This window comes from Lissotriton helveticus, unplaced genomic scaffold (genome assembly GCF_964261635.1).
Source record: "Lissotriton helveticus unplaced genomic scaffold, aLisHel1.1 SCAFFOLD_874, whole genome shotgun sequence".
In the NCBI taxonomy this organism is placed as follows: domain Eukaryota; kingdom Metazoa; phylum Chordata; class Amphibia; order Caudata; family Salamandridae; genus Lissotriton; species Lissotriton helveticus.
The window spans coordinates 45,968-58,859 of NW_027612009.1; the positions used below are offsets into that span (position 1 = coordinate 45,968).

The 12,892-nt window shown below is 42.1% G+C and overlaps 1 long non-coding RNA gene across 1 annotated transcript; it reads left to right on the plus strand.

Moving 5' to 3' along the window:
- Positions 1-311: 311 nt before the first annotated feature.
- Positions 312-9,121, plus strand: LOC144807495 (uncharacterized). The gene is made up of 3 exons (XR_013606342.1): positions 312-439; positions 538-630; positions 8,902-9,121. It is a non-coding gene; the product is annotated as an uncharacterized LOC144807495 (long non-coding RNA).
- The last annotated feature ends 3,771 nt before the right edge of the window (positions 9,122-12,892 follow it).

Consider the following 12,892-nt stretch of genomic DNA (forward strand, 5'->3'; position numbering starts at 1 on the left):
TGGTTTACTCTTTAGTTACATGTATAAGTTGTCTTACTCCTAACGTACTCCATGTGTGTGAAAGTCAAGAGTAACTTAGTTCTTTATTTTTTGAGCTTGTGCTCATATTAAAGAAAGTTGATTCTTTACAAGTCTTTTCAATAAGTACAATGAAGTAGAGCTGACTGTATTTATAATGTATAGTTGGCTAGTTAAAGACAGCTGACAACAAAACTTTTGGACATTCTCAGCTACTTGCCAAATGATAATACGGTCAAATTTGAGAAACATTGATTTGTCTAATTGTTGATTTGTGTTTTATCGTTAATAGGAACATGCAAACAATATTATAAAGGGTAAAAAGAAATCAAATCGAATGTTCCTTTTCTCAAACCCTACATTTATGCCGAAATTAAAACAAGAATTAAATAGGAGGATGACAATATTCAATGAAAATGATGTGAGTAAAATATTATCTTTATCAACCACACTTTGTAATTGAATTATTATATGAAACGACGTCGCTAATACCAATACTATAACTATTTTGTATTGCAGGCAAGAAGTCTAACGGAACAAATTAAGAAAGTTCTACATTTTTCACTAATTAGCCGAAAAACATCACTCATGATTGATGTGTTATTACCAGAGGTGAGAGTTTTCGGTAATGAAATGATCACTGCTTTTCTAAATTGTGTTTTTAATAAAAGAAACAAATAATTTAAAACTGTGTTTAAAACTTATTTGTTGTTAAGTATAAGAAATATCATTAAATGCATATAAAATGCAAATAAAAAGTAGTTACATTGTTAGCCCACACAAATGACAAATCTGAGGTGAAGAAGTTGATTTTAAGATGGGAAACGTTAGATTTTATAGCACCTCATGAAATGCAGACGTGTGAATTAAATAACACATTAACATGTGGATTGAATTGCACCTTCATAAGCATTGTTCAAATTGTGTATATTTTTATTTACTGACAGAAATGTCATAAAATCTACATAAGAAAGTAAGATTAATACAATGAGAAGATATGAACGACTGAAGATGATATAATGGTGAACGGGACCGCCCGCCATAAGGGCGGGGGTCCAGTTGGGGGAATTAGGATGTGCCCGCCGCAGTGGCGGGCACACCCTTCAATTTTAGCATTGTGGCGGGAGGCCTAGCCTGCTCGGGAAGAAGTGGCAGAACTTTACGCAACATGCGAAGCAGCATCATGCACGTGGACGTGGTCTTGTTCACGTGGGGCCGAATATAACCCCCAGGTTGCGAGCCGACTCGGCGGCTGACACAGTCTCGGGGAACAACGGGGGCCAGAAGTTCGCCGGGAGAACACGAGGAACCCGGTCCGAGGAGCAGTACAGTACCTCAGTCTTGGTACTGTTAAACTGCAACGAGTTAGAACTGAACCAGTCAGCTGTGGCTGACATGCATCGATGGAAAGTCTCCAGTGGGACCGCGTTCTTCCCTTCCAGCGAAAAGACAAACTGGGTATCAATCGCATAATTAAATGCAGAGATACCAAATGATTTAATTAGTTGGACCAGAGGGCGGAGGTAAAGGTTAAAGAGTATAGGGCTGATGGCCGAGCCCTGTGGCACCCCCTGCCCCACTCTCCGCACCTCCAAGCTGAAAGGTGGTAACGCCACCACCTGCTGCCGGTTGTCCGAGTAAGAGACCAACCAGTCCCTTGCACTTGCCGTAACCCCACACTCCTCCAGCCTCCTGATAAGGGTAGGATGGCTGACCGTGTCAAACGCGGACGACATGTCGAGCAGCACCAAAAAGGCTGCCCGACCACTGTCGACCCGCGACCGCAAGTTGTCAAGCACGGTCACCAGCGCGGATTCCGTCCCATGTGCTGGACGAAAGCCAAACTGTGCCTCATCAAACCAGATGTTTTCTACCAGGAAGCCAGACAAGGAGCGGGTCACTAACTTCTCCATGATCTTAATGGGGAAGGGAAGCAAGGAAATGGGTCGGTAATTAGACAAGCAGGCGGGGTCCAAGGTGGATTTCTTAAGGAGAGGTGATACCACTGCCAGTTTCCAGCACTCCAGGACCGTTGCAGTATCAAACGACTGGAGACAGATGGAGTACAAGGGCTGGAAAAGTTCGTCCTGAAACACCTTCCAAAATTTAGGAGGGAGTGGATCAAGCGGGGAGCCAGATGACACCGTCTGTGCCAGACTACAGAACTCCTCAAAGGAGGGGATGGGAAAGTAGCTCAGCTGGGGTCGACTGGACACAACGTCCGGAGCTCCCAAGCTGAGAGCAAGACCCCTCAGCTGGGGTCGACTGGACGAGTCCTCCGGAGCTCCCAAACTGAGGGCATGACCACTCAGCTGGGGTCGACTGGACGACACATCCGGAACTCCCAAACTGAGGGCAGGGCCACTCAGCCGGGGTCGACTGGGGCGGTACGTCCGGAGCTCCCAAACTGAGGGCAGGGCCACCCGGCTGGGGTCGACTGGGAGGCAAGTCCGGAGCTCCCAAACTGAGAGCAGGACCACACAGCTGGGGTCGACTGGGCGAGCCGTCCAGAGCTCCCGAACCGGGGGAGGAAGGTACTGGGCTCTGTAAACCTTCCAAGATCTTAACGATCTTCTCCTCGAAGGCACAGGCCAGGGAGTCGCACAAGACCTGCGACGCAGGAACATTATTGACCGCGCATGAAGGATGAGTCAGGTCCCTAACGATTTTAAACAGTGCCTGTGACTTGTTGGAAGCCTGATTCAAGGTGGCTTCCAGATAGGACGCCTTAGCCACCTTAATCTGTGTCTTATATTCCTGCAGGGACTGCCTAAAGATAGCCTTCGCTGAGTCAGAATACTGCTTCCTCCACGCCCTTTCGGCGCATTTGCAGCTAAGGTTTAACTGCCGCAGGGCGTCCGTATACCAGGGGCTCGCCCGATTCAGCCTGCCCCTTGACCTACGGAGTGGCGCTACCTTGTCCAAAGAGTTCGAGATGGACTGACACAAGGTGGTATAGCTCTCTTCCACCGAGTCACTCAAACTGAAATTGCCCGGTAGTAGTCTGGGCAGAGGCGAGGCTTTTAGGAGTCGAGACAAAGGTCTGCCCAACTTAGCCTGTCTAGATCCAGCCTCCACCGAGGAGTGATCCCCCAAATAGAGGGAGAAAGCAACCAGCGAGTGATCCGTCCAGTATTGACACAAGATGTCATCCACAGACACAAGTTGGGTGTCTGCGAAAACTAGGTCCAGAACGTGGCCCTTCCGATGTGTGGCTGACCGGACCAGCTGTTGCAGCTGGATGTCATTGCAGGCTTGGCACAGAGTGGAAAGCGCACTGTCCAGCGGGCCACCCGACCACAGGTTAAAATCCCCTAAGACCACTAGCTTAGAGTGGGTGCTAGAGAGGTCGTAAATCAGGTCAATGAAGTCAGGGAGGGAAGGTACATTGCCAGGCGGACGGTAGCACAAAACGCCCGAGCAAAAAGTCTTCTTGTGATTTTTAAGAGAAAACCCAATCAATTCAAAGCCCGACACCTCTCTAATCTTAAGCTGGGAGAGAGCTAGCGTGCCTCTATAAATTAATCCAATCCCACCACCCCGGTTCTTCACACGAGGGGTATGGTTGATTTTAAACCCTGGAGGGTAGGCCAAAAACCCAGTTCAACCTCACAGTCCTCCCGCGTCCAGGTTTCCGTTAGAACCAGAACATCGAGCCCCGCGGACTCGATGAGGAAGGCGATCTCCGTGTGGTGCTTACAAAGGGACCGGACATTAAGCAGCCCACAGGAGAGGTGACAAGACATCTGAGAGGTGAATCTACATCTGAGATTACTTTTTTTGCATGTATGCTGTCATTGAGCATGGGGCTGTGAAAAAATGCCTTGAAATTTAAGAGGGATAAAACACATCTTCTGACTTAGAACCTTTGTCAATAACTGAAAATAGTAATTGATGCGCTTCTAATTTGAAATGGGCTTGTACACTGGCACTTACTCTGATATAGCACTGTCTTTCTTCATTAAATTTTAGTTGACTTTCTAAAAGCAAGTAAATTTAAATTTAGTGTCCTGTTTTTTCTTTTTGGGTTGCAAACCTGGGTATGAAACATAGTGCTACCATTCTTTCTCGGGTAAAGTAATGCAATGCGCTATATTTTTGGCTTCTTTCTTAAATGTTTGGCCCTGTTTGCAACATGTTCAGAAAAGGGCAGTTAAGATTCCACTTGCTGTAAATTGACACAACACGGTCACCCAGACATAGTCCACAGTTTACACTGTCTAGCATTAACTAAGATAAAATCCAAACCGATCTTTAATATCTGCTGATGCCCTGTTACTGGATGTTCCTCAAATTAAGTTTGCGCGTAAGGGAAGGAGATCATTAGCTTTTCACAACCAACGAGGTATGTAAGACCATTGCACCTGCAGGTTGAGCACAATAACCTACAAATACTTAAGTTTCCGAAAACTGGTATGTTCAAAAAAGTAGTTGTGTCTATAGTCCAAGGCATTCTTTATTGTATATATTTTGTACAAAAAAGTTTTTCTCTACTAAAAAGGCACAAGCATCTTTCTGAAAAATGTCAAAGTAAAGATTATATACTTTCATTTGTATTGACAGGTAATTAGTACTAAATTGATGCAAAGAGGTTACATTGATATGTAATATTTTGCAAATATTTATTTAAACCAATTTTTATAAGGTTAACTTACCTGTTCCCACCCTAAAACCCAGGGATACTAATTTGCATTACCTATACGGCAAATGCCAAGCCACTCCTTTGACTTTAAAAAGTGTGAAAACTTCTCACAGTGCAGTAAAAACGGACTTTCATGACCTTTTGTGATTAATATATACAACAAGGGGCGGTGATGGACAGAGTCTCTGAATTAAGCAGAATACTCTCACCCAGTCAAGAGATATGGGCTAGATCCAACACCGTTTTTTAGCTCATTGCACCATCCCAGTTTCAGAACCTGGCTGTATGCAAATTAGTCTGTCCCTGTTCTAGGTTCTGAACTGGGATGGTGCAGTGAGCTAAAAAACGGGGATGGATCAAGCCCTGATCTCTTGACTGGGTAGGAGTGTTCTGAATAACTCAGATACTCTGTCCATCACCACCCCCTTTTTGTACTTATTTTGGCCACCATGAGTGTGGAAGGGTATGCTCAGACATGAGTCCCTTGCTCATTGCACCATCAGGATTCAAGCAAGCCGGGCCGAAGACGGCTGCAATGCCAGAAACCGGTCCCCGGAAGCTTGTTTCCTTTCCAGTGAAGAATTGGCTTGGTAGTTTGGTCTGCCCTGTTCCCATGATGCACTGGGCCAGGGACAGACTAATTTGCATATAGCCAGGTTCTGAACTGGGATGGTGCAGTGAGCTAAAAAACGGTGATGGATCAAGCCCTGATCTGTTGACTGGGTAGGAGTGTTCTGATCAAGTCAGATACTCTGTCCATCACCACCCCCTTTTTGTAATTATTTTGGCCACCATGAGTGTGGAAGGGTATGCTCAGACATGAGTCCCTTGCTCATTGCACCATCAGGATTCAAGCAAGCCGGGCCGAAGACGGCTGTAATGCCAGAAACCGGTCCCCGGAAGCTTGTTTCCTTTCCAGTGAAGAATTGGCTTGGTAGTTTGGTCTGCCCTGTTCCCATGATGCACTGGGCCAGGGACAGACTAATCTGCATATAGCCAGGTTCTGAACTGGGATGGTGCAGTGAGCTAAAAAACGGTGATGGATCAAGCCCTGATCTGTTGACTGGGTAGGAGTGTTCTGATCAACTCAGATACTCTGTCCATCACCACCCCCTTTTTGTAATTATTTTGGCCACCATGAGTGTGGAAGGGTATGCTCAGACATGAGTCCCTTGCTCATTGCACCATCAGGATTCAAGCAAGCCGGGCCGAAGACGGCTGTAATGCCAGAAACCGGTCCCCGGAAGCTTGTTTCCTTTCCAGTGAAGAATTGGCTTGGTAGTTTGGTCTGCCCTGTTCCCATGATGCACTGGGCCAGGGACAGACTAATTTGCATATAGCCAGGTTCTGAACTGGGATGGTGCAGTGAGCTAAAAAACGGTGATGGATCAAGCCCTGATCTTGACTGGTTAGGAGTGTTCTGATTAACTCAGATACTCTGTCCATCACCACCCCCTTTTTGTAATTATTTTGACCACCATGAGTGTGGAAGGGTATGCTCAGACATGAGTCCCTTGCTCATTGCACCATCAGGATTCAAGCAAGCCGGGCCGAAGACGGCTGTAATGCCAGAAACCGGTCCCCGGAAGCTTGTTTCCTTTCCAGTGAAGAATTGGCTTGGTAGTTTGGTCTGCCCTGTTCCCATGATGCACTGGGCCAGGGACAGACTAATTTGCATATAGCCAGGTTCTGAACTGGGATGGTGCAGTGAGCTAAAAAACGGTGATGTATCAAGCCCTGATCTGTTGACTGGGTAGGAGTGTTCTGATTAACTCAGATACTCTGTCCATCACCACCCCCTTTTTGTACTTATTTTGGCCACCATGAGTGTGGAAGGGTATGCTCAGACATGAGTCCCTTGCTCATTGCACCATCAGGATTCAAGCAAGCCGGGCCGAAGACGGCTGTAATGCCAGAAACCGGTCCCCGGATGCTTGTTTCCTTTCCAGTGAAGAATTGGCTTGGTAGTTTGGTCTGCCCTGTTCCCATGATGCACTGGGCCAGGGACAGACTAATTTGCATATAGCCAGGTTCTGAACTGGGATGGTGCAGTGAGCTAAAAAACGGTGATGGATCAAGCCCTGATCTGTTGACTGGGTAGGAGTGTTCTGATTAACTCAGATACTCTGTCCATCACCACCCCCTTTTTGTAATTATTTTGGCCACCATGAGTGTGGAAGGGTATGCTCAGACATGAGTCCCTTGCTCATTGCACCATCAGGATTCAAGCAAGCCGGGCCGAAGACGGCTGTAATGCCAGAAACCGTTCCCCGGAAGCTTGTTTCCTTTCCAGTGAAGAATTGGCTTGGTAGTTTGGTCTGCCCTGTTCCCATGATGCACTGGGCCAGGGACAGACTAATTTGCATATAGCCAGGTTCTGAACTGGGATGGTGCAGTGAGCTAAAAAACGGTGATGGATCAAGCCCTCATCTGTTGACTGGGTAGGAGTGTTCTGATTAACTCAGATACTCTGTCCATCACCACCCCCTTTTTGTACTTATTTTGGCCACCATGAGTGTGGAAGGGTATGCTCAGACATGAGTCCCTTGCTCATTGCACCATCAGGATTCAACCAAGCCGGGCCGAAGACGGCTGTAATGCCAGAAACCGGTCCCCGGATGCTTGTTTCCTTTCCAGTGAAGAATTGGCTTGGTAGTTTGGTCTGCCCTGTTCCCATGATGCACTGGGCCAGGGACAGACTAATTTGCATATAGCCAGGTTCTGAACTGGGATGGTGCAGTGAGCTAAAAAACGGTGATGGATCAAGCCCTGATCTGTTGACTGGGTAGGAGTGTTCTGATTAACTCAGATACTCTGTCCATCACCACCCCCTTTTTGTAATTATTTTGTGATTAATGACATTTTTGTTGGTATTATGTTTACAATGGCATAATAAAGTTTAATACAGCTTAAATAAAGGCTTCCCAAAAGCAATTATTGGATAATGGAAGCTTTAAATGCCACATTGTTAGTAATCATGCTATATCTGTGGCCATTTCTATCATATTTATGACTATTCTTGGAATAATAATGTCTATGACTGACATGTTGTGAAGGATCGTATCATTATGATGGACATCCATTGAAAAGTTGTGTACCTGACAAAACAGTGGGCTTCCTTGAATAAAGTAGTCATCTTGAGCATTATTGAATACAAATCTGGCATGTGAAAAACTAAACCTGGTCAGGCCAAGCAGAAAGTTTTAATGAGATTAGTTCGCATTATGAGAATCACAAGCAGGCAAATAGGGGTTATACTTGAAAAATGTTTTTGAATTAAAAATGTAGTTTACTTTTATGCCAAAACATTATTTAATTTGAGTGTGTTTAACTGTTATAAGATGTTCATATTAAAAAAGAAATATAATGCATTGTTATTGAAAGGGATGAAACTATGAGTTGGTGTTTAGCCATCTTCTGTGATCAAGTGGCCAAAATGAATATTTGGGCACGTGGTGCATGAAAATGTGGTTATACACTTATGAGGATATTGGGAAAGGTTCCAAAAACATAAATGGACACAAATTAGTAAACCCTTCTCTTTACAAGACATACCTTAGAATTTGTGATTATTATGAAAACTGCCAATAATTCATTACATGTCACCTAAATAACATTTCATCTAAAACATATATCATTGCATAAAATAATATGAATTAAAATGTGCTATTTAACAGTGTATGCACATTAACCTGGAAGTATGTAGGGTTCGACTATTTAGCCAAAGATGGTAAAACATTGAAAATTAAAATAACCAGGCATTTTCCATTCACAAACACAATAGGCAAACGGATATCCTTGTATGTTTAAATTGGGTGTAATCAGACAACTTGTAACATGTTCAAAACTTTAGATAGCAAGGGTAATACTAAATATAGAAATGATGAAAGACAACAAAAGATAAGCAATATTTAAAATCTGAAATAGTTGTACATTTAAATGTGTCTTTTCGTATAACATGAAATAAAAATGTTTGCAAGAAAAGAATAAAAATTAAGAAGCTTATCTTATTAGAAAAAGCTAATTTACATTTATTTTGCATCAAAGTTTTGAAAAGAGAAAATAAGTGTACACACTTAACACCTGCTAATTAATACATCTTAAAAATGTATAGTACTAAAAAATAAAATAAAATAGGAATGTAATTATTGTATTGAATGTTTATATGGTATGATTACTTTCCATGTAAGCTTTAAAGCTAAAAGTATGTTGCTTTAAAAGTAAATTTTTTCTCTTTGCAGATGACAATCAAAATTCTACAAAAACATGAAGATTTAAATAGATATGAAGCAGAACTTGTACTGATGAGAGGGGACTTCCTAGACTCCAATGAGGATGAAGTAGATGATGTTGAGACATTGAAAAAATTGAAAATGGGCGCACTGAAATACATTTTTTGAATGATTGTCTTGTTTATTAAATTGAAAATTTTAATTGTATGTTTTTGTCAAATGGAGTAAAGTATTACATGTAACTTTAATAAAAAATTTTTTTACAAATATTTATTTACTAAAATACAATATGTATAACTGTTTACTGAGGTTCAATTATAAATAAAAGCTTAAAAAGTTGAGTTTTATTTAGTAATGAGATAAAAATACTATGAAGATATTGTCTGTGATGCCTATTATGATTATGCTTCATTTCAAAATAGAATATTTCTAAACAATTGAAACAAGGAACTTGTAATCACAAACAATAAGAATTGTGTTTTACAACATTTTTGATTTGATGAACATAGAAATTAAAATGAATACCAGATTGTGCAATGTTATCATTAGTATTCTACATCAACTACAATTTCATGTTATTACTAATTGAAAATGCTATTAATCTAGAATGCACTGAATTGCTGTGTATATTTGTTCAAAAAAGCTGGCAAATAAACCTAATGTCTGTCAAAATTAAAAAGAACAACAAATGTAGTGGACTTTATGGAAATAAACAGTTCAGTGTAGTAAAAGAACCTGTGATTTATCTTCAGGAGTTTTACATCTTTTGCTTTACATATACCCAAAGTCTTACCATATCGGTTACTGTTGGGTGTACTACTCTATACGTTAAACATGCCTCACAGTTAAGATGAGCCTGTGCTCCTATTTTCAATATGATGAAATTGATTGATTTTATTTTGGCATATTTAACCTTACTTCTAAGCCCCTAGTGTTGTGCACAAATTGTACACAAGGCCTTCAAGTTAAATGTCACTGTTGGACTGCAGCACCGTGTGTCCCATCCACTAACCTTATGGTTTAAAAAAGAAAATGTGTGACTACCTGTAGAAAAGTGCATTAGAAAATATTATGGCTGGGGAGCCTTACCAAATCATGTTATATTTATATCCCAAAGATGGTCCTTGAATTCACAGTAATACTTATTTTTCTCGGTCCTATGAAGTGAGTGGCTAGAAGAAATAAGGATTAACTAGAGGAACATGTAATTAACACAATTTCCAAGAAATCCAGCATCAATCTATATACAGTAAGGTTAATGTTATCTTAATGTAGCGACCAAAAATAACAGAATAGCATATTTATAATAAGAGTTATAGATTTTTAAAGGAATAAAAAATCAGTGCTGAAAAACAAATTGACAAAATAGCATTGAAGTCAATTGCAAAATCCACTAGTGACAATAAGTCACTTGCAGGTCGAGACTGCAGCGGCTCCTCCAGCAGAGTGAAACAGAGTGACCACACTGCTGTTTGAGCAGCGCAAAAAATAAATAAGTAAAAACTCAATGTTATTATCAGATATTTTTCAGTGTGAACTCAGAGCCAGGTTAGGGTGGTGCGGGGCTGGGCTATATGAGCCAGTGGGAGGAGAAAATATGTATAACATTACTGCACATGTCAGTTTAGCCTGCCAGCCAGGTGAAGAACTGTCCTAGGCTTCCATGCACTGCCTGAGCAGCCAAACAGGGCGCTCAGACTAATCTCGAAACTGCTGTATTGCTGGTGACAGAAGAGTTGTGATTGGCTTAGGGGAGTGTGTGAGCCTGTGTGCTTCTGTTCCATGAAGCCAAGAAGACAAGACGAGAAGAGGTTGGAGTGTAACTGCACTGTAAAAATCTGTCTAAAGTACATTGCATATCCCAGCAGTGTCTACGGGAAAGTGCAGGCCTTCTAGAGGAATAACAGCTTGGATCAGATTAAATCTGGGCTGCTCATTCCTCCTACATGAGACCAGAAGTCCCGACATTATGTGGCTTAAAATAAAAGGTCCGAAGGGTGGTGATGTATTGTAGCTCTTTAAAGTCTATATAAGAGGGAAAGCAAATGGCAATTACTCGACCATCGAAAGACAGCTAGAAAATCAAATAAACAAGTGCCCCTAGTTTGATAAAATCATTGCGGCCGGTGACTTTAACTGCACATTCGAGCCACTAAGCAGTGAAGATCTCCTAGGGATAATTAAAGAGGATAGCAAATGGTCAGTGCCCCCCCCCCTAGTCTTACCACCGGTTAAAAGATGGTCTGAGATTGTAATACAAGTTAATACTATAATACTAGAATATGGCATAAGAGACACAAATGGCAGAATCCTATCCAACATCAGGGGGAAAAATACTTACAATAAACTTGCTTGCCCTTCCAGCATTGATTATATCTTGGTCGACTTACGCCTCTGGCCCGATGTCATGAACATGGAAGTGGGCCTAACTATTGACAGTAACCACAACAATCTAATATTAAAATGAAAAAATCAATGGGCCCCTCCCAACAAAAATTCTAATACCATTGGGAATTACCTCGTATCCACAAAGGAGTTAATTCTATCTAATTGTGGTAGGCGTCTAAGATGGCCCAAGGTCGCAGGAGAGGACAAAAAACAAAAGAACATCTCCTCAATATTAGTGTCAAAAACAGCCGAACTCAAGGCAGCTTGAGATAATGTCCGGGGGGGGGGAAGATCCACATAATACGCCACGAGACAATTGCTCAGATTGGTGCACACTTCCTTGAAAGACGACGCAGTGGCCCCACTAGGAGCCGAACAAAAAGCTCCAATTCATGGTACACTGAGTCTTGCAGGGAGAAAAGGCGCAAGTACTAATATCTGCGGAAAAGGTGAAAAAACACACAATAGTAAAAATAGTGAGGATGGAGTACAACATATCACTAAAGCAAGCAAAACGTGATTGGGAAGAGGTACATTAGGAGGACATGAAAGTTTACTGTCCCAAGAGGGATTACGCCTACTTTTGGCCTCTAATCAAGATGAGAAATAGGAGGGACAACATCCCAATCATGAACCATATTGGTGATGAGGCCTGGTGGGATGACTTTTCCCAACTGCACACGGATGAACTAGAGGCCCTACCTACCTCTCAGTTGAAGAGAATTCAGGTTCCACTTACAATTGAAGATACCAATCTCTTCCAAATGAAAGAGATTGAGAATGCAATTAACTGTACTATTCCTGCAAAGGCGGCAGCCCCAGATGGTATACTGGGTGACTTGCTCTAATTAGAACTACAGAAGTGGGCCTAATATATCCTGCTTTTAATCAACAATATAATTAAAGGAGCAGAAGTCGCTATATCTAGGAAAGGAGCAGAGGTCATAACTATATATAAAAAATGAGACGGCCAGGACACTAACAAATACAGGGCTATCACCCTAATAGATACCATGCAGAAAGTGGTTGGCAGAGCCCTTGTAAATAGGATTCAAAATTGGATGGAGGAGGAAGATAATCTTTCCACCTATCAAACAGGTTTTAGTAAAGGTGCCAGTACAGGAGTGTTTACATTACTTATTTTATATTGGAAAGTAGTCATAATTGTCATGGGAAGTCTTTACTTGCGTTCATTGAGCTTAAAACCAATTATGATTGAGTGCCGCGAGAGAAGCTATGGTCAGTGCTCCAGGAAATGGGCTTACCCTGATACCTTTTAAATATTTTAATATGCCTCCATAATGAAACCTATGCCCGAGTTAGATGGGGGCTCATGGGCAAAGTAAAGACAAGATACAGTTCAACAGGGAGTTTGCCAGGGCTGTGTGATGGCTCCTACCCTCTTTTCACTTTATGTAAATGGAGAGGTTAGTTTTTTGAGCCAATTTCAAAAAAAAAATTGCTCCAATTTTTGAAGGAGATAAAAAAAAATACCCTGCTGTTGGCCGACGACACTATTTTAATATCGAAAACCCCAATGGGCCTCCGGGAACTCCTCACCCGCTTTCAATTTTTTCTATACACAAAGGGGCCTAATGATAAACATCACAAA